The 25,740-nt window shown below is 41.4% G+C and overlaps 1 long non-coding RNA gene across 1 annotated transcript; it reads left to right on the forward strand.

Annotated features, from left to right (window-relative positions):
• The first annotated feature begins 51 nt into the window (after nt 1-51).
• Nucleotides 52-7,088, forward strand: LOC139023280 (uncharacterized). Its single transcript, XR_011474417.1, has 2 exons — nt 52-924; nt 5,877-7,088. It is a non-coding gene; the product is annotated as an uncharacterized lncRNA (long non-coding RNA).
• The last annotated feature ends 18,652 nt before the right edge of the window (nt 7,089-25,740 follow it).

A 25,740-nucleotide genomic window follows, 5' to 3' on the forward strand; every position in this document is an offset into this window, starting at 1 on the left:
ATAAAAGAGGGGGCAAAACAAGACTTTGGCAGAACACACAGTAATGACACCCGGCCAGTGACAGAGACATGAGATGAATGGCTAATGAGCTTTTTTCAACTAATTTGTCACTGTCAGAGTCATGCTGGTGTATTTGGGTGATACACTAAATGACCAAAAGTATATGGACACCTGCTCGTCGAACACCTGCTCGTCGAACACCTGCTCGTCAAGTTCTTCCAACACCTATCTTGACAAACCATTTCTGTATGGACCTCGCTTTGTGCATGGGGGCATTGTCATGCCAACACAACGTTGGAATTACAGAATCGTCTAGCATGTCATTGTATACTGTAGCGTTAAGATTTCCCTTCACTGGAACTAAGTGGCCTATCAAAAGGAACCATGAAAAACAGTCACAGACCATTATTCCTCTTCTGTCAAACTTTACAGTTGGCACTATGCACTCGGGCAGGTAGCGTTCTCCTGGCATTCGACAAACCCAGATTCGTTSTTTTGACTGCCAGATGGTAAAGCGTGATTCATCCCTCCAGAGAATGCATTTCCACTGCTCCAGTCCAATGGTGGAAAACTTTATACCACTCCAGCTGACGCTTGACATTGTGCATGGTGATCTTAGGCTTGTGTGCGGCTGCTCGGCCATGGAAACCAAATTCATGAAGCTCCCGACTAACAGTTATTGTGCTGGCGTTGCTCCCAGAGGCAGTTTGGAACTTGGAAGTGAGTGTCGCAAACAGGGACAGACTATTTTTTTACGCTTCAGCGGTCCCGTTCTGTGAGCTTGTGTGGCCTACCACTTCGCGGCTGAGCCGTTGTTGTTCCTAGACATTTCCACTTCACAATGTCAGCACTTACAGTTGACCGGAGCAGCTCTAGCAGGACAGAAATTTGACAAACTGACGTTGAAACTCACTGAGCTCTTCAGTAAGTATCACACCCTGATCTRTTTCACCTGTCTTTGTGCTTGTCTCCACCCTCCTGCAGGTGTCGCCAATCTTCCCCATTATCCCCAGTGTATTTATACCTGTGTTCTCTGTTTGTCTGTTGCCATTTCGGCTTGTCTTGTCAGGTCTTTCCAGCGTGTTTTCCAGTCTCCCTGCTATCTCAAGTTCTGTTTCCTAGTTTCCCCGGTTCTGACCATTCTGCCTGCCCTGACCCCAAGCCTGCCTGTCGTTCTGTACCTGCCTGACTCTGACATGTTTGCGAACCTCTGCCTGCCCTGACCCCGAGCCTGCCTGCTGTTCTGTACCTTATTGACTCTGCCCTGGATTACGGAACTCTGCCTGCCTTTGAACTGTCTTTTGCCTGCCCCCTGTTTGGGTAAATAAACATCTGTGACTCTAGCTGTCTGCATCTGGGTCTTCTCCTGAGTTCTGATAGTAAGGCCATTCTACAGCCAATGTTTGTCTATGAAAATTGCATGGCTGTGTGCTCGATTTTATACACCTGTCAGCAACGGGGGTGGCTGAAATAGCCAAATTCACTCATTTGAAGGGGTGTCCACATACTTGTGTATATATAGTGTATCTAAGTCAATGTGTTTATCCCCGGATCACAAGTGCAATTGCAATGTCATGTTATGTTGAGGCATAATCCAGTCAAACGGTAGACAAAAAAAATTCTCATCATGTGCTGTGCAAATATACACTTTAATATGAATCTAAATGTATTTATTTAAATACACATGTTGTGACACATGGCYAGTGTCAATGCAGTGTAGATTTGATTGAAATCCAGACTCTCCTCCTACTGTGTGCCATTATTACAACTAATCAGAGTAGACATTTACAGGTAGAATGCTTAATAACTTGTTATAAGCATATATGAGCCTTTATAATGTCTAATAAGGAGTATAATGTTATGTCTCTCTATGTAGTAAATGTTCTGCACAAGCATGCCTGTTATTTTATCAGGATCATTATGAAATTTAAAAAAATACATTTTAAGGGGAGTAATTTGACAAGTATTGCCTAAAAATACATTACATATGCCAGTGTTAAAGTGCATTATCCAACTTTAATTCTCTCCCAATGCAGCCTTCCCATAGCGAACCTCCCACACTCAATATTTTAAGGAGTCATTTGACAAGTCTTGCCTAATAAGTTAATGCATTACACACGCCAGTGTTAAGAAAGTGCATTACCGAATTTGGATTACGCACAGTATCTCTCCCAATGCAGCCTTTCCCATAGCCAACCTTCCTCCCACACTCAAGCTGTTCCACTTAAGTTTGTACCCCCACTTTATCCCTCTGTGACTGGTTCCCACAGTAAAGGTCCTGTTTGTGCAAACAACCCGAGGCCTTCTACCAAATTACCACTGGGCATGGGTCCGTCAATAGGCCTAAAGAGTCTTATGAATGAGTGGTATATGTATTCAAACTCTGCCAGCTACGCGTTTCTGTTGTTCTTGGAGCTCAACCCAGTGGACCTGTTCCCAGACCTGTTGGAAATCGCTTCCACATGTTGAGGGATATTATTACCCCCTCCTCTGTCAAGTTCTTCTATGGTTGGAGAACAGCAAGAGGGAGCAGCCATCTTGGTTTCCACCTGTTTGTCAGAGTAATGTGCCACATTGGTAAAAGAGAGGCTCTAAATTGTAATGTTTAGAAATGGGTGCTACAGCATAAAGGGACAAACATTTAAAGAGGAAAATGTAATTAGTGACAATGAAATATTACCATATGCATTCATTATATTGATCAATCACTTTTGTGATTTTGTGTCTGAAAATGTTGAATGGAGCCAATGCTTTTTCAATGGGAGGGTCCCGCTTTAAACGACATGCAGCTTATAAAGCCTTCATAAAGCCTTCCTAAACACTACATAAATCTGTTACAAACCATCTATAACCATGTGTCATGCTTTATAAAGGGCTCATAAATGTGTCATAACCACCAATGTCAAATGTGACATAACCCTGTCACACCCTGATCTGTTTCACCTGTGCTTATGCTTGTCTCCACCGCCTGCAGGTGTCACCCATCTTCCCCATTATCCCCTGGGTATTTATACCTCTGTTTTCTGTCTGTCTGTGCCAGTTTGCCTTGTTTTGTCAAGTCAACCAGCGTGTTACTCCGTGCTCCTGCTTTTTCCTCTTTTTGTTTTTTGCTAGTCCTCCCGGTTTTGACCCTTGCATGCCTTGACTCTGAACCCGCCTGCTTGACCATACTGCATGCCCTGACCTCGAGCCTGCCTGCCACTCTGTGCCTCCTGGACTCTGACCTTGTTATGTTCTTTTGCCGGTCCACAACCATTCTCTTGCCTACCCCCTTGGATACTAATAAATATGAGAGACTTGAACCATCTGCCTCCCTTGTCTGCAGCTGGGTCTTGCCCTGTGCCCTTATAAACCAATTATGTCAAATATGCCATAAACCTGTGCTTTATAAAGGGTGGCATAAGCACCGCTTAATAAAGGGTAGGGCCTTTAAAAATATGTATTTATTTTTTGCCTACTTCAGTTTTTTCCCCAAATTCCAATTTCTTGGTTTTGTTTTTCCAGGTTTCAGATTTCCCCACCCAAATTTTGGTTAACCACAGATTTCTTTCACACTTTCTTAATAGAAAAACAACTCAATTTGATTTTCTTTGTTCACAACAATGCTTATGCACATCAGGGGATGACTTTTGAGGTCTGGGAAAAATGTAAGAAACTTTTATTTTTCAGTGTAGTTGCCCTTTAATTCCGTGAGCATGCCCTGCACTGTTGTTTGGTTAGCGGGTTTTCTGTAGTGCATTAAGCACACATGTGATGTGATTTGGCCGCCAATGGAATGGGTGGAGTAAAAGGCCAGAAACACGCCGTATTATTCAGGGCCCCATGAGATTTCACCATATATACATTCTACAGACCCTACTGACTATGACCTACAATACTTTACTGCGGCACCCAGAATAGTTCTTGCTCTAAGTCAATCTGTTTTCCATATATATATGTATATGAATCATTGTTCATATTTAGACAATTATTTTTCATATATCATGAATGGTTATTGATAGTTTGTGGGACTTTTATTTTGAAAATATTCTAAATTCCGTGACCAGACCCAGAAGTACTTTTTTAGTGTTGCTGACAAGACGCTGATTATGTGATATGTTCACAAATCAAATGCCCCACTCGTGTTGCCACTGGACAGCGAAAAACAAGTAAGTTAACCTTTATTTATTGTAATTTCAATTAGTTTGTAGTAGTTAAGTGTTGAGTTAAATTACATACTGTAGCTACCTCATTCATTATTTCAAACAATTTCGGTGACTTCACAGCAATTGCTAGCTAGCCGAAATGTAGCTAGCCAGCAGGTCCAGCTAAATACATCTTTCCATTTAGAGTTTCTGGCACAGAAATGCCCTTGTCCAGATGGTGTGACAAAGACATTTTCTAACAGACCTGCTAACTTTCTTTGTTGTTACTTTTAAGGTTGGAACCAACATGCAGTACCTCTGGCAGGAAGAGAGGCAAAAACCATTCTCCCGCCAGCTCAGGCACAAGCTACACCTATTCACAGCCCTGTGTAATGTTCAATGTAATTGCATTGCTGAAATGTATTAAACTTAATGTTTTTGTATTGTTTTAAAAATGKACAAATAAAAGTAATTGTATGGTTTAAACATGCTTTTAATGTTTATTTGTTTCAGCTGTTAAGCCTTTATGTATGTGTTATGAATGACTAAAGCTGTCTGACTTTATAGTAAGTACAGCGTCATATAATACCAGGCATTTATGTACAGTACCAGTCAAAAGTTTGGACACACCTACTCATTCAAGGGTTTTTCTTTATTATTGCTATTTTCTACATAGAATAATAGTGAAGACATCAAAACTATGAAATAACACATATGGAATCATGTACCAAAAAAGTGCTAAAGAGATTCCTCAAAGTAGCCACCCTTTGCCGTGATGACAGCTTTGCACACGCTTGGCATTCTCTCAACCAGCTTCATGAGGTAGTCACCCGGGATGCATTTCAATTAACAGGTGTTAATGAAAAAGTTAATTTGTGGAATTTCTTTCCTTCTTAATGCATTTGAGACAATCAGTTGTATTGTGACAAGGTAGGGGTGGTATACAGAAGATAGCCCTATTTGGTAAAAGATCAAGTCCATATTATGGCAAGAACAGCTCAAATAAGCAAAGAGAAATGACAGGGACCTTGAGGATCAAACCCTTTTTTTCAATTTTCACCTAAAATGACATACCGAAAATCTAACTGCCTGTAGCTCAGGCCCTGAAGCAAGGATATGCATATTGGTACCATTTGAAAGGAAACACTTTGAAGTTTGTGGAAATGTGAAAGGAATGGAGGAGAATATAACACAATAGATCTGGTAAAAGATAATACAATGAAAAAACCAACCATTCTTTTGTATTTTTTTTGCACCATCATCTTTGAAATGCAAGAGAAAGGCCATAATGTATTATTCCAGCTCAGGTGCAATTTAGATTTTGGCCACTAGATAGAAGCAGTGTATGTGCAAAGTTTTAGACTGATCCAATGAACCACTGCATTTCTGTTGAAAATGTTGCGTCAAGTCTGCCCAAATGTGCCTAATTTGTTTATTAATAACTTTTCATGTTCAAAATTGTGCACTCTCCTCAAACAATAGCAAGGTATTATTTCACTGTAATAGCTACTGTAAATTGGACAGTGCAGTTAGATTAACAAGAATTTAAGCTTTCTGCCAATATCAGATATGTCTATGTCCTGGGAAATGTTCTTGTTACTTGCAACCTCATGCTAATTGAATTAGCCTACGTTAGCTCATCCGTCCCGTGGAAGGGACACCGATCCCGAAGAAGTTTTAATTGTCTGAACTTTTTAACCACCCTACTCTGTGATTGGAGCATCCCCTAAACTACTGTCTCTTTCATTGCAGTTTGTGCCCTCTGCCTACTTTATAACCTGTGGTGCACCTGTCTTCGGGATCGAGCACCTCTGTTATGGCAATGCGGGGAGCAGGAGCACGTCCGTGGCGCTGGAGTACAAGATGCAAGTTGTCGGTCCAAACTACAAAGGTTTGAGCTGTGGAGCTCTAGTTGGAGCTAGCTCGTAGTGGCATCTGTCCTTAACATAGTTCGCCCTGTGTTAGCTGCGGCCAGGAGAAAAGTGTGTTACCAATCAGGCCCCCGGAGTCTGGAGTTGCCCATCACTGTCCTAGGTATTTATTTTTCTGTGTAGCGTGATACTGGCTTGAAGAAAGAAGATTGCCAGTTGGTTTTAACCTCTTTGTAATCTTTTTTTTTTAAATGATAAAGTKTTGTCTGGTCCATTTGTATTGCTCATGACCCAACTCAAAGGTGGCCTGTCACAAACCTGTGTGTCTTATGTACTGGTTAAGATATCCCCCCTCATTAAACAGGAACTGGCATAGTCTGGTAGTTGAGAAATTTTAGGTAACCCTAGTCGTCAGGTGTTACACATACCCCACAAGACATGCTACCAGGGGTCTCTTCACAGTCCCCAAGTCCAGAACAGAGGCTAAGAAAYGAACAGTACTGTATAGAGCCATGACTACATGGAACTCTCTCCCACCTCAGGTAACTCAAGCTAGCAATACAATCTGATTGAAAGAACCCCTCACGGCACAACGCGGACTGTGAAGAGACGAGCACAAAAACACTATCCTACTATCCTATCTACTATCCTTGTGGGGACCAAACAATTGATTCCCATTCAAAATCTTATTTTCCCTAAACCTAACCCCAAACCCCTAAACCTAAACCTAACCCTAAATCCTAACCCCTAACCCTTATTCTAAACCTAACCCTAATTGTAACCCTAAACTTAACCCCTAAGCCTAAAATAGCCTTTATCCTCGTGGGGACTGGCGAAATGTCCCCACTTGTTCGAATGTTCCTTGTTTTACTATCCTTGTGAGGATCCCAGAAGGATAGTAAAACCACACATACACTCTACACACACATTATTCTTATAAATGTAATGTAGTATTGTAAAAATCTAGTGTAATAATGTAGCAATGTAGATGTAGCCATGTAAATGTGTATGTTTTTGTGTATGTTTTTGTATGATGCAATATTTCATTTCTGTTTGGAGCTAATGGGGATCCTAATAAAATACAAAAKACTTATTTTCTGGTTACGTGCTCCCTGTTACATGTAATCCACTACTACCCAACCCTGCTAAGTGTATTGTATTGCCATGAACACTGACTCCACTAAATAGTAGTAGTACACAGTATAAGAGTAGTTTTTAAAAACCTCTGTAGTATGTACTATCTATTATGGAAACAGCTTAGCCGATGTCTATTGCTTTGGTTGGGAGAAAAAGGCCACAAAAAACAACAGGCAGATATTTTTTATCTGAATCTAGCCTCTCTGTGAACTCTATGAACACATTCCAGGGAAGCCATTAAGTAATTTATGTGTTCACTGACAAGCCACCGTAAAACGCAGATTTGTGGAAAATAAACAAGTCATTAGCCCAAAAGGCGCTTCATTTAGGGGCCCACGTGCCGTGACATTACGCAAGTTACAATGCACAGACAATGATTTTCACATTGAAGCCTGACGTTTAGTTGATATACCTAGTTTACTCAGTACGGTATATCTTTCTAGGAGAGATAGCTTGGCCTAGGAGAGTGAAAGTGAAAATGTGAGGTGGTTTGAGGGGAGATGATARGGGGAATGGATCAAAGAAAGGAGGGAGGATGATGGAGGATTAGCCTAATGGACTATTTTCTTCAGGGTCATGACAGACATACCTTTACAGCTGTGATGGGCTCTCAGTGAAAGAGGTTAACCTGGGATCTTTGTAAGTTTTACAGTTCCAAAATCAATGGCTTTACACAGAAATCTACAGATCTACAATGTGTTTGTTTACTACAAACTATTTACTACCAACTGTTATCTACAGTACCTTCAGAAAGTATTTATACCCCTTGACTTATTCCATATTTTGTTGCGTTACAGCCTGATTTCAAGAATTGATTAAATGTATTTATTTTCTCACCCATCTACACACAACACCCCATAATGACAAAGTGAAAACATATTTTTAGACATTTTTGCAAATGCTTTGAAAACAACATTCTGAAATATCTAATTTTACATAAGTATTCACACCCCTGAGTCAATACATGTTAGACTCACCTTTGGCAGCGATTACAGCTGTGAGTCTTTCTGGGTAAGTCTCTAAGGGCTTTGCACACCTGGATTTTACAATATTTGCACAAATTCTTCAAACTCTGTCAAGTTGGTTGTTGATCATTGCTAGACAGCCATTTTCAAGTCTTGCCATAGATTTTCAAGCCGATTTAAGAGGAAACTAACTAGACCACTTAGGAACATTAACTGTAAGCAACTCCAATGTATATTTGGCCATGTGTTTTCGGTAATTGTCCTGCTGAAAGGTGAATTTGTCTCCCAGTGTCTGTTGGAAAGCAAACACAAAAACATGTTGAAATTGTCACGGGGTGTGAATACTTTCTGAAGGCACTGTATTGTCCACAGCTGTAGATTTGCAGTTGTCCCAAATTAATTAGTTATGTGACTGAATATGTGCAGTGCACTGAGATGCTTGGAGGCAGGTAAACTGGGGCTATCTTGAACCGTAATGGTGAGCCTCAGAACCAGTAATGCATAGAGGATTGTGTTCGTAATTGTGTTTTCTAAGTTTGGAGAGTGTTATCATCTCAAAGCATTATTTTTCCCAATAAAAGGGTTTGGAGCTGACATGGTTTGGTTGTGTTGCAGAATAAATGGGTAGCCGTCTGCACTCTTTAATAAACAATATTTAAGTTGGGTACGTAGTCAGATCTAAATACTAGCACTGTCTGTTAGCAACATAATCTAGAATTGTAAAGACCAATGCTCTCAGTCTCTTTAACCAACTCTTCATATTTTGTCAAACAAGTTTACATTTACATTTACATTTTTAGTCATTTAGCAGACGCTCTTATCCAGAGCGACTTACAGTAGAGTGCATACATTTTATTACATTTTTACATACTGAGACAAGGATATCACACCCCTGTTTACTGAATACCCCCTTAGTGTCTGTGTTTGCAGCTGCCTCCCTAACTCATGCAAGGGTCTGCATGATTGATTAATTATATTACTTGACACTTGAAGCACCAACTTCTTATCTCCCCCACGAAAAGTTGGGTAGTGTTTTCAGTTTTCACCCCTGGCACGCACTCTTAAAGTACCACATGCCTCTGTGTGGAATGTCCGATGATCACCCACAACATTCTATTGTTTTTCAATAATCTTGAACAGGATTCCCGGAGTGTTCTGGACAGTGGGTACACAGCTTTTGTGACCCTTCACCATTTTACTGTTTTTGAGTAATCAGTGTTTTTTTTCTGGRGGATTCTTGTGCTGAGCGTTGCGTGGTGGTGCCTGAGGCCCTGAGTAGAAACAAGAGATCCCGTTGCAGTGATGGAAAAAGACCAGGCCATCTTGCCCCTCTTTACTCAAGACTGTGACGCATCCCACCGATGCCTTCTTTAGGAGGGCGGGAGGTTATGGCGCTCTCTCCTATAACGGTCTACAGCCCACACTCCTTCCCACAGAAACCTCTGCCTGACATTGTTTATCTTAGCTCCCCCCAGAGAGCATAACCCCTATGTCTGTTTTTGAGTAATCCTGTGTGATTCATAAACCGCATGTTTGGTGGAGTGAGAATGGACAGGAGGAGTGATTCACAAGTTGCACACCCCACCCTAAAGCATTGTGCTTTAGCTAGTGGACATTCTATAGACTCTAATGGTGTGTTGGGAGACTAAGGACATAAGGTAGGGCACCAGACGACAAGTTAAATGTTTAATTGGTCGCACTGGTGCAAGCTGCACAATTATACCTGGTCACCTCAAACAAAACATCTTATTTGTTGGGCCGATAAAACCGTGAATTTGTTCAACAGTAAAGTGCATTATCCTCATGATTCCTGTAATAAAAGTGTTTGCCCTGCCACTGTGCCTGCCTGTTTCGCTGGGGCCGACTTCTGTAATGAGCTAGCCTCTAAGAGTGCATCTTAACTGAAGATGGGCGATAAAACTATGGAAAGCCATTCAATTCCAATGGAAGATGAGCAAAGTGGACAAGGGACCATTGGGCGATGTAAGCATTGGCGAGGGACGTGAACAGGGCGGGGCCAACGTTTTTTTTTTAGGACATTACATTTGCCGTTAGATTAATACATGGCTACTAGCAGTAAGTGTTATATTTAGAGTTAGCAATCAAGCTAATGTGTTTTGAGTTTCCACTTCCTCAGGTGATGAATTAGCACCAATTGAACTAGTCATACAGTGGCTTGTGAAAGTATTCACCCCCCTTGGCATTTTTCCTATTTTGTTGCCTTACAACCTGGAATTAAAATATATTTTTTGGGGGGGGTTTGTATCATTTGATTTACACAACATGCCTACCACTTTGAAGATGCAAAATATTTATTGTGAAACAAACAAGAAATAAGACTCAGAAAACTTGAGCGTGCATAACTATTCACCCCCCAAAGTCAATACTTTGTAGAGCCACCTTTTGCAACAATTATAGCTGCAAGTCTCTTGGGGTTTGTCTCTATACGCTTGGCTCATCTAGCCACTGGGATTTTTACCCATTATTCAAGGCAAAACTGCTCCAGCTCCTTCAAGTTGAATGAGTTCTGTTGGTGTACAGCAATCTTTAAGTCATACCACAGATACTCAATTGGATTGAGGTCTGGGCTTTCACTAGGCCATTCCAAGACATTTAAATGTTTCCCCTTAAACCACTCAAGTGTTGCTTTAGCAGTATGCTTAGGGTCATTGTCCTGCTGGAAGGTGAACCTCCGTCCCAGTCTCAAATCTCTGGAAGAGTGAAACAGGTTTCCCTCAAGAATCTCCATGTATTTAGCGCCATCCATCATTCCTTCAATTCTGACCAGTTTCCCAGTCCCTGCCGATGAAAAACATCCCTACAGCATTATGCTGCCACTACCATGCTTCGTTGTGGGGTTGGTGTTCTCGGGGGGATGAGAGGTGTTGGGTTTGCGCCAGACATAGCGTTTTCCTTGATGGCCAAAAAGCTACATTTTAGGYTCATCTGACCAGAGTACCTTCTTCCATATGTTTGAGGAGTCTCCCACATGCCTTTTGGCGAACACCAAACTTGTTTGCTTATTTTTTTCTTTAAGAATTGGCTTTTTACCGGCCACTTTTCCGTAAAGACCAGCTCTGTGGWGTGTACAGCTTAAAGTGGTCCTATGGACAGATACTCCAATCTCCGCTGTGGAGCTTTGCAGCGGAGCTTTATCTTTGGTCTCTTTGTTGCCTCTGATTAATGCCCTCCTTGCCTGGTCGGGGATTTTTGGTGGGCGACCCTCTCTTGGCAGGTTTGTTGTGGAGCCATATTCTTTCCATTTTTGAATAATGGATTTAATGATGCTAAGTGGGATGTTCAAAGTTTCAGATATTTTTTTATAACCCAATCCTCATCTTTACTTCTCCACAACTTTGTCGCTGACCTGTTTGGAGAGCTMCTTGGTCTTCATGGTGTCGCTTGCTTGGTGGTGCCCCTTGCTTAGTGGTGTTGCAGACTCTGGGGCCTTTCAGAACAGGTGTATATATACTGAGATCATGTGACAGATCATGTGACACTTAGATTGCTCACAGGTGGACTTTATTTAACTAATTATGTGACTTCTGAGGGTAATTGGTTGCACCAGATCATATTTAGGGGCTTCATAGCAAAGGGGGTGAATACACCACTTTTCCGTTTTGTGTTTTTTTGAATTTTTTGAAACAAGTTATTTTTTTCATTTCACTTCACCAATTTGGACTATTTTGTGTATGTCCAAATAAAAATCTATTTAAATTACAGGTTGTAATGCAACAAAATAGGAAAAACGCCAAGGGGGATGAATACTTTCGCAAGGCACTGTATACTGTATATAATATTACTGCACAAAGATGAAAGCAAATTAATGTGTATAAAAAAACAAATCTGGAGCCCTATTTTGACAGGAAAATTAAAAAATWGCCTCATTGTCAACCCAAAATCATCACAATCACTGGATTAGGTTGCAAATAAAAATATTTTGAATCATGCATTCCTGCTTAGACATGTTAGATGTAACAACGTATGTATTGAATACCATCTCAGTATTATATTACACTTCTTAAGAAAGCATTGTGAATGACTTTATAATGTCTTTGTAAGATGATGACTCAAATGTATTATATTGTGTGGCGCTGCACATATAACATTTTCGGATGCCACCAAATCATTGGCTGGCACCACCAACTGAAAAAGTTAGTGGCACCATGCCACCAGGGGAAAACATTAGTCTGGAGTCCTGTAGGGAAATTGCAAAAAAGGTCCATCTAGATTAGCATTGGAGTGGAGCTGCAGGGGTCTATGTTGTGCATCAGCAAAATATCACAACTACTGGTGCTACTTTTATATTGTCGTTGAATTAAGAGCATGTCTACTACTTCTGCTGCTTCTCATATAATTGTTGATTCTACCACCATAGAATTACTACATGACCTAAAGACCCTTACAAGTACTCCCAATACTATTACCACTATATACATGTACCATACTGTGGATATAACTGTTATTAGCATTTGACTGAAGAGTGGAGTGGAGAACTGTGCAGCCCCCTTAACAAGCACACTGCACATTTTTAAAWAATAGTCTTATGTAGCTTCATGTTGGAGTTAAGGCCTAGTGGCTGGGGCTACCAAAGCTTGCAGTGTGAAAGAAGAAGGAGCATGTCATGAAGATGGCCCATTGCAGCTGCCATAGGGCTGAGAAGACAATGGACAGATAGAAAGGCTTTTATGGTTTAGAAACTTCAGAGGCTGGGAATTTAAAACAGAATATATGCTTGACGTTCCACATTATCAACGATATACGTTAATGTTAAGTTAACATTTACAATGACCTGGGTTAATTGTTCACCCTTATCCCTTTGTATCTATTAGAGACGGAGGGAGAGAGACATCAAGATTATTTTGCTACCAATTAGTTACCTCTTGCAATGTCTCTTATGGCCACACATACTTGTATGTAGTGTGAGTCTATCGAGAGGCCATAGGCATATGACATTTCCTCGGCATATGACAAATATATAACTTTGAGCTCTGCGCTGCACTGTATCTGAAGCAGGTCTATAAGGGGAACGGCTTCGACCCATTCCCTGAGAGCAACCCCAAGTCTATCCATCACAAACCAGGCCTTCTCTTGCACGCTCGGCATGCTGATGCTTCACAGAGTTACCTTACCATCAACAGGCCCAGTGCTAAACCCTTTCAGCTGAGATATGAGCAAGGACTACAACTATATGACTACGCCCAAAAATGAATGCGYATGGTAGGCTTATATGTGGGCTTGAAGGTATGTCGATGCCTTTCTGTTTCACTTGGTTTCCTTCTGTAGAAATTAGGCCACTTTGCAATGATGTGCTGTATAATGTATAATTGTGGGATGCTGTCCATAGTTTGATAGTGGTGAAGGCTGTACCCCACAGATGCATGGAGTACGTACATTTTGTTCAAAAGAGTGATTGTAAAGCATACAGGTATAAATGTGTGGTATTTCGAGGGGAAAATAGGTTATATCATTTGAACATGACCATCTTGTCTCTTCAGTGAACACCTAAACCCCAAAAAATTCCTTGCATTTCTTGAGGGGCCCTGTCTTTTCCTAGAAAGACTACAAGGAGTCACGCATAACCTGTGGAGGATAGTAATAGCTCGGGCCCAGCACGCTTTCCTCAGAATGCCKGTGATGGAACAAGAGAGTGGCGTGCACGGCGGGAGTGATGCGGAGGACATACTGGGTGCCTCTGAGCATAAAGATTCCGCCTGCCGTCCACTCACACACACGACCTCACCCCCGTTAAAGGTGACCCTAGCTCTAGTTTCCTGTGGCCCAGGCTGGAGGGGAGCAGTAGAGAACCTGATAAGGGGACTAGGAGGAAGGCCTATGCAGGCGGGCAATCAACATGTTTGATGTTGGTAATCAAGAACAATCGTAAGCCAGCGTCTTGTTTATATAGCAGGGGACATACATGCTATTTAAGTGAGGTATACATACAATTTGCTACTATATAACATCCTATAGTGCACAATAGAATGTGACTCCCCAGCACTTCGTCGGCAAGAATACCCCAGGCAGCTGGAGGGAATTCGAGCCCTTCTGAACCAAGTCACGTACAATATTAAACCATTATCCCAAGACAATATTCCAGCAATGGCAGTTCTTACATGGTAATACAGTACCAGTATATCCAGGGCCAGATTAATGCAGGGGCTTACCAGGACTGAAGCCCCTGGGCCCAGGCACGTGGTGAGACCAAGAGGCAGTAAAAAATACAAATACAATTATTAAGGAAATATATAGTGTATATATTATACATGTAGTCTATATATATAYACAGTGGGAAGAAAAAGTATGTGAACCCTTGGATTTAATAACAGGATGACCCTCCTTTGGCAACAATAACCTCAACCAAATGTTTTCTGTAGTTGTGGATCAGACCTGCACAACGGTCAGGAGGAATTTTGRGYCATTCCTCTTTRCAAAACTGTTTCAGTTMAGCAATATTCTTGGGATGTCTGGTGTGAACCGCTCTYTTGAGGTCATGCCACAGCATCTCAATCRGGTTGAGGTCAGGAGTGAATGGGCCACTCCAGAAGGCGTATTTTCTTCTGTTSAAGCCATTCTGTTGTTGATTTACTTCTGTCTTTTGGGTTGTTGTCCTGTTGCATCACCTAACTTCTATTGAGCTTCAATTGGCRGACAGATAACCTTACATTCTCCTGCAAAATGTCTTCATAAACTTGGGAATTCATTTTCCGGCGATGATAACAACCTGTCAAGGCCCTTTGGCAACAAAGCAACCCCAAACCATGATGCTCCCTCCACCATACATTACAGTTGGCCTTGGCATAGATTCTACAAGTGGACCTAAACCATGGCAGGAAAATGCACCCCACACCATAATACACTTTGTATCCCTTGTTAACTCAAGTGTTTCCTTTATTTTGGTAGTTACCGGTATGCCTACAGTTGGGAAGGCTGTGGTTTGGGGAGCATGCGTGTCAAATATAGGCTACAGCTTGTTGCGTTGTGGCTATAGACATATGATCGATAGAAGAGTTTTGCAGCCTCTTACCCTTGCAATTTGACTGCTAAACTCATGGGTACACTAGCAATGGATGCCAGTCTCTCTCCCTGAGGTGGAGGAGGGGACTTAGTTCAGATAAACTACATAGCGTTGAGGGATCTCTTCTATTTTCCCACACCATGAGATTAAAGCATCTTTTGCCTTACTTTCTAGTTTCCTCAATTACAAAGATAACAAAAGCACAATCTAAATCTTAGTTCGTTGCGGAAATGACATGTGAGCGATAAGCTCCCATTCTTCTTGTTACTTTGAAATGTGCACTTGAACAGTAGTAAACGACAGTATTTGTTTTCAGCTCTTTGCGTAGCACATTCTAAGACTACCTACTGGGCACCGACGTCAGTTTAACGTATAGTTTTGATTTACATTTGGCTGAGGTGTCAACTGACGTAAATCCAATTTGAAATCCAAGATTACCATGTTCATGTTACCATGTAATTGGATTTAGGTTTAAATGCTGGGTGAAAAAAAGACTAAATGCCCTTACGTTGATGACTTTTAGAAATCCAAATCAGTTTTCCACGTTGATTTAACGTCATCACATATACTTTACTTGGTTGAAATGACWTGGGAACCATGTCGATTCAACCAGTTTGTGCCCAGTGGGTAGTGTGTGTTTGAGTTGAGGTTCATCCTTGCTTTATCGCTTTTTATTTCAGCTGAGAATTCTCTCTTATACATCCACCTCGTTAAACGTCGCTTGCTCTTTATTCTAACATTTGACTGTGAGATACAAAATTCACTCCATCAAACAGAAATAAACGTCATCCCACTGGGCACACACTGGTTGAATAAAAGTTGTTGAAATGACGTTGAACCGATGTGCAATAGACGTTGAATTAACTTCTGTGCCCAGTGGGATATTATTCTTGGATCAAAGATCATAGTGGCTTTCACAACAGCTTCCTCTGTTGTGGATCCTGATGCCGAGACGCCTCTTAAACAGAGGCCTCCCTGCAGCGATGCTCTAGTTGCTTTAACTAACGCAGGCTTCTTTAAATGAGGCCTAATTGAGGGTCCCCACCCCACCCTTTCCTCATGCGGCTCCATGCAGCAATCAATCTGCGGCCTTGCTGCCTTATCGGCACATCTTAATAAAAAACTATAAACGCAATCCAGGAATTCCCATCGAAATCAGAAAGCCAGGATGAGAAAAAACAAGGGGAAAAAACATCCTGACTTGAATGACATGCGGAGTGGGCTTTTAATGCACAGGATGTAGAGAGATTTGTCGGAGTAGCATGTCGGTAGTGGAGCAGTATGGTAATCACCATATTTAAGGGAGAAAATGTTTGTGTCAATGTCATAATTAATGGGCCGTGTTAAACCTCCAACGAAAGTATGTACAGTACAACAATGTTGTCTTACACTTTGGAGTTTGGGTTGGCCTGTGAATAAAGTAGGTTAATTCCCTGCTGAGTGCAGAAATTGCAGAAAACATACCATTTTGTATAGATTGTCAGACATAAATCATTTCTGTGAATGTTTTTCCAGATGTAAGTGGTTAGGCGGTATGCTAATTGCTAAATGAGGCAGCACTCGGATGTACAGTATACATATGGGCCCTCTGTGATCTCCTGGATAAGGATGGAGGCCCATAATGCTCTCTGCTTTGCTTCAAATCTTCTCACCAAAATCTCACAACTGTCAAAATGGCTCTAGCCTTGCATACTAAGCTGCTGAGAAAAATCGTAGCATCAGTCTGAACATGGGAAATTAATGGACATTTCCAACTCAAAGTCAAGAGAAAGTTGGGAAGCGTTGTTCTCTCATTATTATATTTACACATATACCCTCATCTAATGAAACGTAATTACAGTAGAAATAATATGAATATTGTATTTTGTATGCATTGTATTGGTTTTCATCAGCAGTTGAATAGGATTTGTTAAAAAAACTGTCTGGGGGACAAGGAGGAGCCAGGGGTGTTGCCATTCAATACAAACCTCAAATTCAGACTAAATAGTTCAGTAAATTAAGTGGTTATTCTTACTGCATGCGAAGGTTGCTATGAAAATTAAATGGCAGTTAGCCTGTGTTTGCTATGAAAAGAATGTAAGGTAGCTTTACTGAAAAACAATGGGAAGACCTTCCACATTCCATAATGTATATCTGGTTACAGAACCATCAATTAGAACAATGTAATTGTTTCCCCCCCCCCMAAAAAAAACATGTTTACAAAGTTCAGTAGACTATGATGCAGGGAGGAGTGAAATCATTTTCCCACAATGCAAAACTCAAAGTGTTATGTAGTTTCAAATCTATTCTGGAAATGATAGAGTAAACGTTTAAATACATGTTTATTGTCTACCACAGTGTGTGTCAATTTATAGAGATCGGTCTGTGTTGTCTTGCCAACTCCAATGGTCATTGTCAGGAGTTGGGACCATGCTATCAATTTCTGCTCTAACGTCCAGAGTGTGATAATCCTTGAGCTGATCGTATGCTCTTCCAGAGAGGGGCCACCCTGCATACGCTCTCCCACATCAAAGACCACAGTTCCCAGAATGCAGTGCTTGCCATGCCACCGAGATACGACAGCATGAGTGATTGACCTGTGCTTGACCAAGCCATTCCTGAGTGAAGTGTATGGATTTAGTTCCTAGGACAGAAAGAAACAGTGTAATGGCAAACAGATTTATAGTAATGAAAAAAGGAATGCTGCCCCCCCCCCCCCCCTAATTTTTTCCATATGACTGTCAGGCCTGGTGAGCGACTGTGTCAGATTACCCAGAGAGCCTCAGATAAGACGATGTAAAGACTCAGTGGGGCTTATTCATTATTGAGGGTGGGGGGGGGGGGGGGGTCAGAGCGCTGCAGCGAGAGAAAATAACATGCTCTCACGCGATATCTGGAATGACATTAGGCATCTCTCATGTGTCCACATATCGGGCCTGACATGTTTGCGAATTTGCCCCTTCATGCACATTCCAGACGTTTTTGTGGACATAGCAATTTGCACTCACTCACAGAATCTGAATGTTGTGTTTTGCATGAGAAACGAGTGTTGTCGAGAAATGTGCCTTTACACTTGGGCCATCGGTAGGCCTATTCCTCACATGTAAGGAGAGAAACAGGTCTCCGACAACATCACGAGAAGGTCTAGGCTTTTAATGTATGGTTGAGTAATGAAGCCAATGAAATGATTCAGATCATAAAGATAAAGAACTTGACAATGTGTTGACACGTGACTTGTTCAGAGTGACATACATACATAGTAGTTAACATTTTAAACAGGTTAAGTCTCATCCCAACACTGACAATGCATTCTTGAAATTCTGGTGAAGCTAAGATTGTTCACTCTGCGAGAGATGCTAATTGTTGCTTGACTTGATTACACTCAGGGATAGGGGGGGAACGCCTTGCAAAGCATCGTGTTTAGATTCACTCCCTCTTATACCATTTCCTCTGTTGTAGGATTTGGAACACTATCTAAATGTGTGTTTGTCGAATGTGCATATTGTCAAGGGGCGTGATTGGGTATGGGCAGTCTTTTTAAAGGGTCTCTCTCGTAAGGAAATGGAAACATTGTTTTTACGTGAGCCCCTGGTGACTTTTAGACTTGATTGATATACCAACACCCTTAACATCAATATTAACTGAAATCGTAGGTGAAATCCAGAACTCTCGTTGCTGAACACTCTTCCTCCTCCTATTTCTTCCATCTCGGGGCCGAAGGTTGAGCTCATATCCATCAATCTCTCTCAGAGAACAATGGCCAAAGAATGGCTCCCACTTCCACTCTTGGGAAGTGCAGGTCAAACACAATGAAACAGGGGGCCCAGATATACTGTACAGGCCCAAGGGTTTGAGGTAMCCCAGACATTACAATGCAGGGAAACGTAGTGGTGACATAGGACACCACTGTCTGTGACCCCACACCCCTCCAGATTGGAGAAAGTGCTCCCCGTGTTTMCACCTCTCCTTCCTCTATCGTTCAGAGTGATATACCACTCCCTGACATAAGGTGTAGGACATTGGCAAGTGACTGTTATTTGAGGGGCCTAGTTTGCGTGAGGCCTGATGGATACCTCAACGTGCGATGAGAGCTTGAGAGCCCAGAAAGGGTATCTGTTAGCAGTTTTTGTTATGCTATCTCAGACCAATGAATGAAAGGAAGCAAGTGGCACTGGCGCCACTTTATGCTTCCGTTGGAAACTGACTGGGGCTCCATTATGGAAGGAAAACCTATGGAATGAGTGTTTGTAAAGGGATCTATTCTGATTGTGATTTGGATCATGTGCAAGAGTAAACAAGTAACAAATTATAACTTTATTTTGCACTTTATTTGAAGTTAGACCAGATCAATTGGATCAAGGTCAAACCCGCCTTTGGCATCCTGCATGCTAACTGTTTTCTAGGATCTTCCTGTTATGTGACCACCACTAATGAGTCAGATGTGACATGAACCTGAGTGACCTGAGCAAATCTGAGCAACCTGAGCAATCTTACTGAGAACATTTTCACGATTTGTGACACRTTTTGCTCCCACACGCTTTTTCAGTTCTACCCACAAATTTCCTATAGGATTGAGGTCAGGGCTTTGTGATGGCCACTCCAATACCTTGACTTTGTTGTCCTTAAGCCATTTTGCCACAACTTTGAAAGTATGCTTGGGGTCATTGTCCATTTGGAAGGCCCATTTGCGACCAAGCTTTAACTTCCTGACTGATGTCTGAGTTGTTGCTTCAATATATCCACATAATTTTCTTTCCTCATGATGCMATCTATTTTGTGAAGTGCACCAGTCCCTCCTGCAGCAAAGCACCCCCACAACATGATGCTGCCACCCCCGTGCTTCACGGCTGGGATGGTGTTCTTCGGCTTGCAAGCCTCCCCCTTGTTCCTCCAAACATAACGATGGTCATTAGGGCCAAACAGTTGTATTTTTGTTTTATCAGACCAGAGGACATTTCTCCAAAAAGTACGATCTTTGTCCCCATGTGCAGTTGCAAACCGTAGTCTGGCTTTTTTATGGCGGTTTTGGAGCAGTGGCTTCTTCCTTGCTGAGCGGCCTTTCAGGTTATGTCAATATAGGACTTGTTTTACTGTGGATATAGATACTTTTGTACCTGCTTCCTCCAGCATCTTCACAAGGTCCTTTGCTGTTGTTCTGGAATTGATTTGCACTKTTCGCAACAAAGTACGTTTATCTCTAGGAGACAGAACGCGTCTCTTTCCTGAGCAGTATGATGGCTGCGTGGTCCCACAGATGAACGTGGTACCTTCAGGCATTTGAAAATTGCTCCCAAGGATGAACCAGACTTGTGGAGGTCTACAATTATTTTTCTGAGGTCTTGGATGATTTATTTTTATTTTCCCATGATGTCAAGCAAAGAGGCACTGAGTTTGAAGGTAGGGCTTGAAATACATCCACAGGTACACCTCCAATTGACTCAAATTATGTCAATTAGCCTATCAGAAGCTTCTAAAGCCATGACATCATTTTCTGGAATTTTCCAAGCTATTCGAAGGCACAGTCAACTTAGTGTATGTAAACGTCTGACCCACTGGAATTGTGATACAGTGAATTATAAATTAAACAATCTGTCTGTAAACAATTGTTGGAAAAATTACTTGTGTCATGAACAAAGTAGATGTCCTAACCGACTTGCCAAAACTATAGTTTGTTAACAAGAAATGTGTGGAGTGGTTGAAAAATGTGTTTTATAATGACTCAAACCTAAGTGTATGTAATCTTCCGAGTTCAACTGTATATCTCACACACATCACATGCCCCTCCTTTCTCTCTCTCTCGCTCTCTTTTCTTCTAAAAATGTCTAACAAGCAAGCTCAAGGGAGAGGCATCATTTCTGCATATCCTCATCTTGCCCACTCTACCCGCTTGCCGAGAATCTTAAGAGAAACATCTAGAAACTAGGAAAGCAGATCCCAACAGGTTTTCCACTTCCCTCATCCCAGATTCCATGTCAGTGCCAGGGAAGCCCATGTGAGTTCAATGCACACTATGTGGCTGTTCCTATACTATTGCAGCCACACTTACCCCTCAGAACACATGACCAAATGGTGTTCAAATTATTACCTCATATCAATTAGGTTTAGTTGACATTAAGGGGTCTTCTGGAAATCAAGCAAATTAATAGAATGTTTTAAATACAGATCCCCCCCGTAATTGACACACACCAACACAGTTTAAAATGCAGGCAGACATGCTGACGCTGATGTCATAATAAAAACTCCTTTGGCATAGGACTAACTATCGAGGCGTGCTGGTATGCATGATAAGGCCCACAGAATGGCATGGCTGGGCTTATCATGTGTGGCCAAGCCCGGTTCCCCTTCTCCTATCGCTGGGCCCACTGGCACAGGAAAGACTCATCCCCCTTATCTTCCCCCAGCTGAAGAAATAACAGTTGACTATTGCCCTCTCTGTAGCTCCCCTGCTCAGAAGATTCAGATGGGCCCCATTTCTCTCCTTCTCAGTCTCCTTATTTTACTTAATGGGAAAAGGGTTCTGAAAACACTGTCTGGCCCATCTCAGGTGTTCTGGGAAACAATTTGATTGAGAGAGTCCCAAAAAGTTTCAGTTTGTTAATGTGTTAACATTTGTTTTGAAAGTTCAGCTGATTTTGATCATACTTTTTGGTCTCCAACAGCACTTGAGTTTATTTATGATTAGTATTAGTCAGCATAGTCGGCCAAATTTCTTTATATTACATATCAGCATGTCTTATTATTTGATATCATGCATATTTATGAGTGCCTTTTAATCATATATGCTGTGTGTTGTTTACCACGATTGCCTTTCACTTAGTTCCTTACATTCTCACGCGTGAAATCGAATTGAATCGCAAGGACCATTTTGCTTGCTCGTATGATGTACTAAAGTGACATTGAAACAGCTGTTGCCAATTCCCTATCACCTCTTCCCTCCCCAAATTATTTGCTAAACTCGCCCCAGAACTAGAGTTAGAAGGAACTGGAACTCGTCTTTAGCACGGCGTTCGGACCGGGGACCTCTCGACCAACGGACATCCACCTCGTTGCTGCTGCTCCTCTCCGCTGTTCACCTACTGTGGGGAAAAAGAGACAAATCACAACGCTATCAACAGAATTACTAAAGGAAATAGCTTATTTCCAGTGTGGCGAGTATGACTCCAATTGTTGACTCCTAAATCCTAGCCCTTACATTTTTCCAATAGGGCCGTAGTGATAGTGTGTATTGTCATTGTTGTCAAAACTGAATTTATAATAAAGCACCTTTGATTGTACTTTGGCCTGCCTCTGTGGTTGGTTGCTGTTGGATTTTAGAAGGCTGCTTTTGACACATGCATACCATGTATAAATGATGAAGATAATGACAGAGGAGCCAGATAGCTTACTTCAGGCCCATTCCCACTTGAATTAGTATGACAACTGGGCAAATTAAGTATGGAACTTAATGAAAACACTTCTAAGAGGGTGCAGACAGAATACAATTGAGCTCTGTAAAAGAAAAAAGAAAAAAAACAGATCCAGACTAGACAAACACAAATCAAGCAAAACCATAGAGCCAGCTGTATCTTTCTAAYATGGTTTTAAATGGGCCTTAATTGGGTTTTGTTGTCAATGCAACCAAATATCAACATTTGAAGGAGATTTATCTTCTGCTTGGATAGTTCCATCTGCGCCACTGACTTAATAATTGTTATGTTGGATTCACATCTCCATCTCAACCAAAAATGTACAGTAAGTGAAAGAATAGGACTAAATCAAATCAAACTTGATTTAAAGTGCATTTAAAGTTGGGTTTGATTTTGTCTAATCTTTAACTTAGATTTTTGGTTGAGATGGAGACGTGAATCGAACATATCAAATATTTATTTAATTACATTTGTAAACAAAGTGGAATTAAAGTCAGACTAACATGCTGACCACACCGCCTGAGTTGCGTGCGTGAGCATTGCAAAATAAATGTATACATACGCACGTGTCAACGAGCATCTGCGTAGCCAGGCGCTAAAATAGCACTTCGTTCTATTTTTGACGCTTGACGTACTGCAAGCACCACCTCTCCCATCTCCTCATTGGTTTTTAGGAGCATATACCCATGTGATGATTGACAGATGAACTGAGGTTCACACTCCAGGTAAAGTTGGTTGTCAAACGCCATATAAAGTCCACAGTAGAAGACCAAAGGAGGAGAGATTACTAGAAACGAACTAGGTTTCCCCTTTTATCTGTTGATTAATTGTTGGAGTAGAGAAAACACAATTTTGTGTGACTCAAAATGGGTCMAAATTTTACAAAGTTCCAGAAAAAAAGGACCTTGTGCATTTCAGGTAAAATAACAACCCAATGTTTATATCCCAGGACAAATTAGCTAGCAACAGAAAGCTAGCAAGCTGAATGTTCATGGATATTTCGACCTGTCCCCAAATTAATATAGTTGGTTTGGAGTTTGTTTTGATACTTCAAATTGCGTGTCCTGATCGCATCTGGTGTGGATGGACAAAATCAGCATGTAAGTCTGTGGCACAGATGGAAGCAGAAGATAAATACAATAAATTGCCTATTAACTTGTCGACAAGTTCAATTATTTGTTGGTTTCACCTCCCAAACTCAACCCAAAATCTAAATTTAGGCCAGTGACTCAGATGGAACTATCCAAGCAGTAGACACATCTCCTTTAAATGTTGATATTTGGTTTCATTGTCAACCAAACACAATTCAATATTACTTTTGTAATACAGTAGTAAATAGCCTAAAGTTAAGGTTATCTTGCAAACTAATTTAACCTTAAAATGAGTAATACATCCATGGCCACATTTGGAGGTTTCTGTAACTATGAATGTCTTCTCATGTAATCATATAAAGATAGCATGCATAGGTCGTTGCAGGTCTGTGGAGATCTTCACAATTGCTGTTAAAATCTGTGAAGAATCTCGAACGGCATTGATCACTTGCACCATGTACTTTTAATGTAATCTCAACTCCAATCCAGGTCATTTTATTCTGCTATTAGTTGAAGCACAGTGATAACACATTAAAGGGTTAAAAGCGCAGTGATAGACATTTGGGTAACAACTAAACCAAAAATCAGAYGTTGTTTTTTCATTGGAATTTGGTTGTACTTTTAGATGGTTGAAAGCATAATGCTAACACATTGAAAATTCAACTAACCTTTGGCTCTTTTTGAGTAGGTGAATATATACTGAGTGTACAAAACGTTACGAACACCTTCCTAATATTGTTGCAAGCCCCCATTTGGCCCTTAGAACAGCCTCAATTCATCGGGGCATAGACTACAAGGTGTCGAAGGAGTTCCACAGGGATGCTGGCCCATGTTGACTCCAATGCTTCCCAAAGTTGTGTCAAGCTTGCTGGGTGTCCTTTGGGTGGTGGACCATTCTTGATACAGACAGGAAACTATTGAGTGTGAAAATCCCAGCAGCATTGCGGTCCTTGACACACTCATCTACTAACATACCCCGTTCAAAGGCACTTAAATCTCTTGTCTTGTCCATTCACCAAAAATCAGAAGTTGTTTTTCTTAAATCTTTTGTCTTGTCCTATTCACTCTCTGAATGGCWCACGTCTCACATGTCTCAATTGTATAAAGGCTTGAAAATATTTATTTAACCAACTCCAATCTCTCATTTACACTGATTGAAGTAGATTTAACAAGTGACCTCAATAAGGGATTATAGCTTTCACCTGGATTCACCTGATAAGTCTACTGTATGTCATGGAAAGAGCAACTGTTCCTAATGTTTTGTACATTTAGTGTATATATCCTGTTGTACCCGTGGGCTGCCACTCAAAAGAAAAACAAAAGTAAGAAATACATATAGCGGAATGATAATATTAATCACGCTAAATGCCAGCGGACAGGACGTCCTCTCCCCAGCTTCCTTTGTTACCGAGGCACTTCTCTCTCAGTTACTGTCACTTAGACTGCTTTGCCTTGTTTTCACTAAGAAGGTGTTGAAGTTTAAAAAGGTGGGTAAAAAGTAAACATTCATAACCTGATGATGACGACGACGATTAAAAGTGCCAGTGACACATTTATACCTACTTTTCAGAAATGTTAACAGTGGTCTAAGACACTGCATCTCAGTGCTAGAGGCGTCACTACAGACAACCTGGTTCGAATCCAGACTGTATCACAACTGGCCGTGATTGGGAGTCCCATAGGGCGGCGCACAATTGGCCCAGCGTCGTCCGAGTTTGGCCGTCATTGTAAATAAGAATTTGTTCTTAACTGGCTTGCCTAGTTAAATAAAGGGTAAATWAAAAAAATAAAAWAAATAAACACTTTGTTAGATCTCATCTGACTCTGAGCCAGGGCCAAGTTCAGTAGGCAATTATTGTGTGTAGCAGATATACAGTACATGTTTGTTCTACATAATATATTTATATCTGAATGATCCACAACGTCGTGTCCTGCTGAGCGCAGCACAGACTTATTTGTTTTATTTAGCGAATGCAAAGTCCCCAAGCCAAGCAGTTGCTTCCAAACATGCTGTGTTGAGCCCAGACTGATGAGATGCACCAAAGGGTGTGGATGGTGAGGGATCATCATTTCTGAGATAAGGCTCTGTTGCAGAGCCAGGGGAGGTTGTCCTCCACTCCAAGGGACAGAGGTGGACCTGCCTGGCAGT

This window comes from Salvelinus sp. IW2-2015, linkage group LG30 (assembly GCF_002910315.2).
Source record: "Salvelinus sp. IW2-2015 linkage group LG30, ASM291031v2, whole genome shotgun sequence".
Lineage (NCBI taxonomy): Eukaryota > Metazoa > Chordata > Actinopteri > Salmoniformes > Salmonidae > Salvelinus > Salvelinus sp. IW2-2015.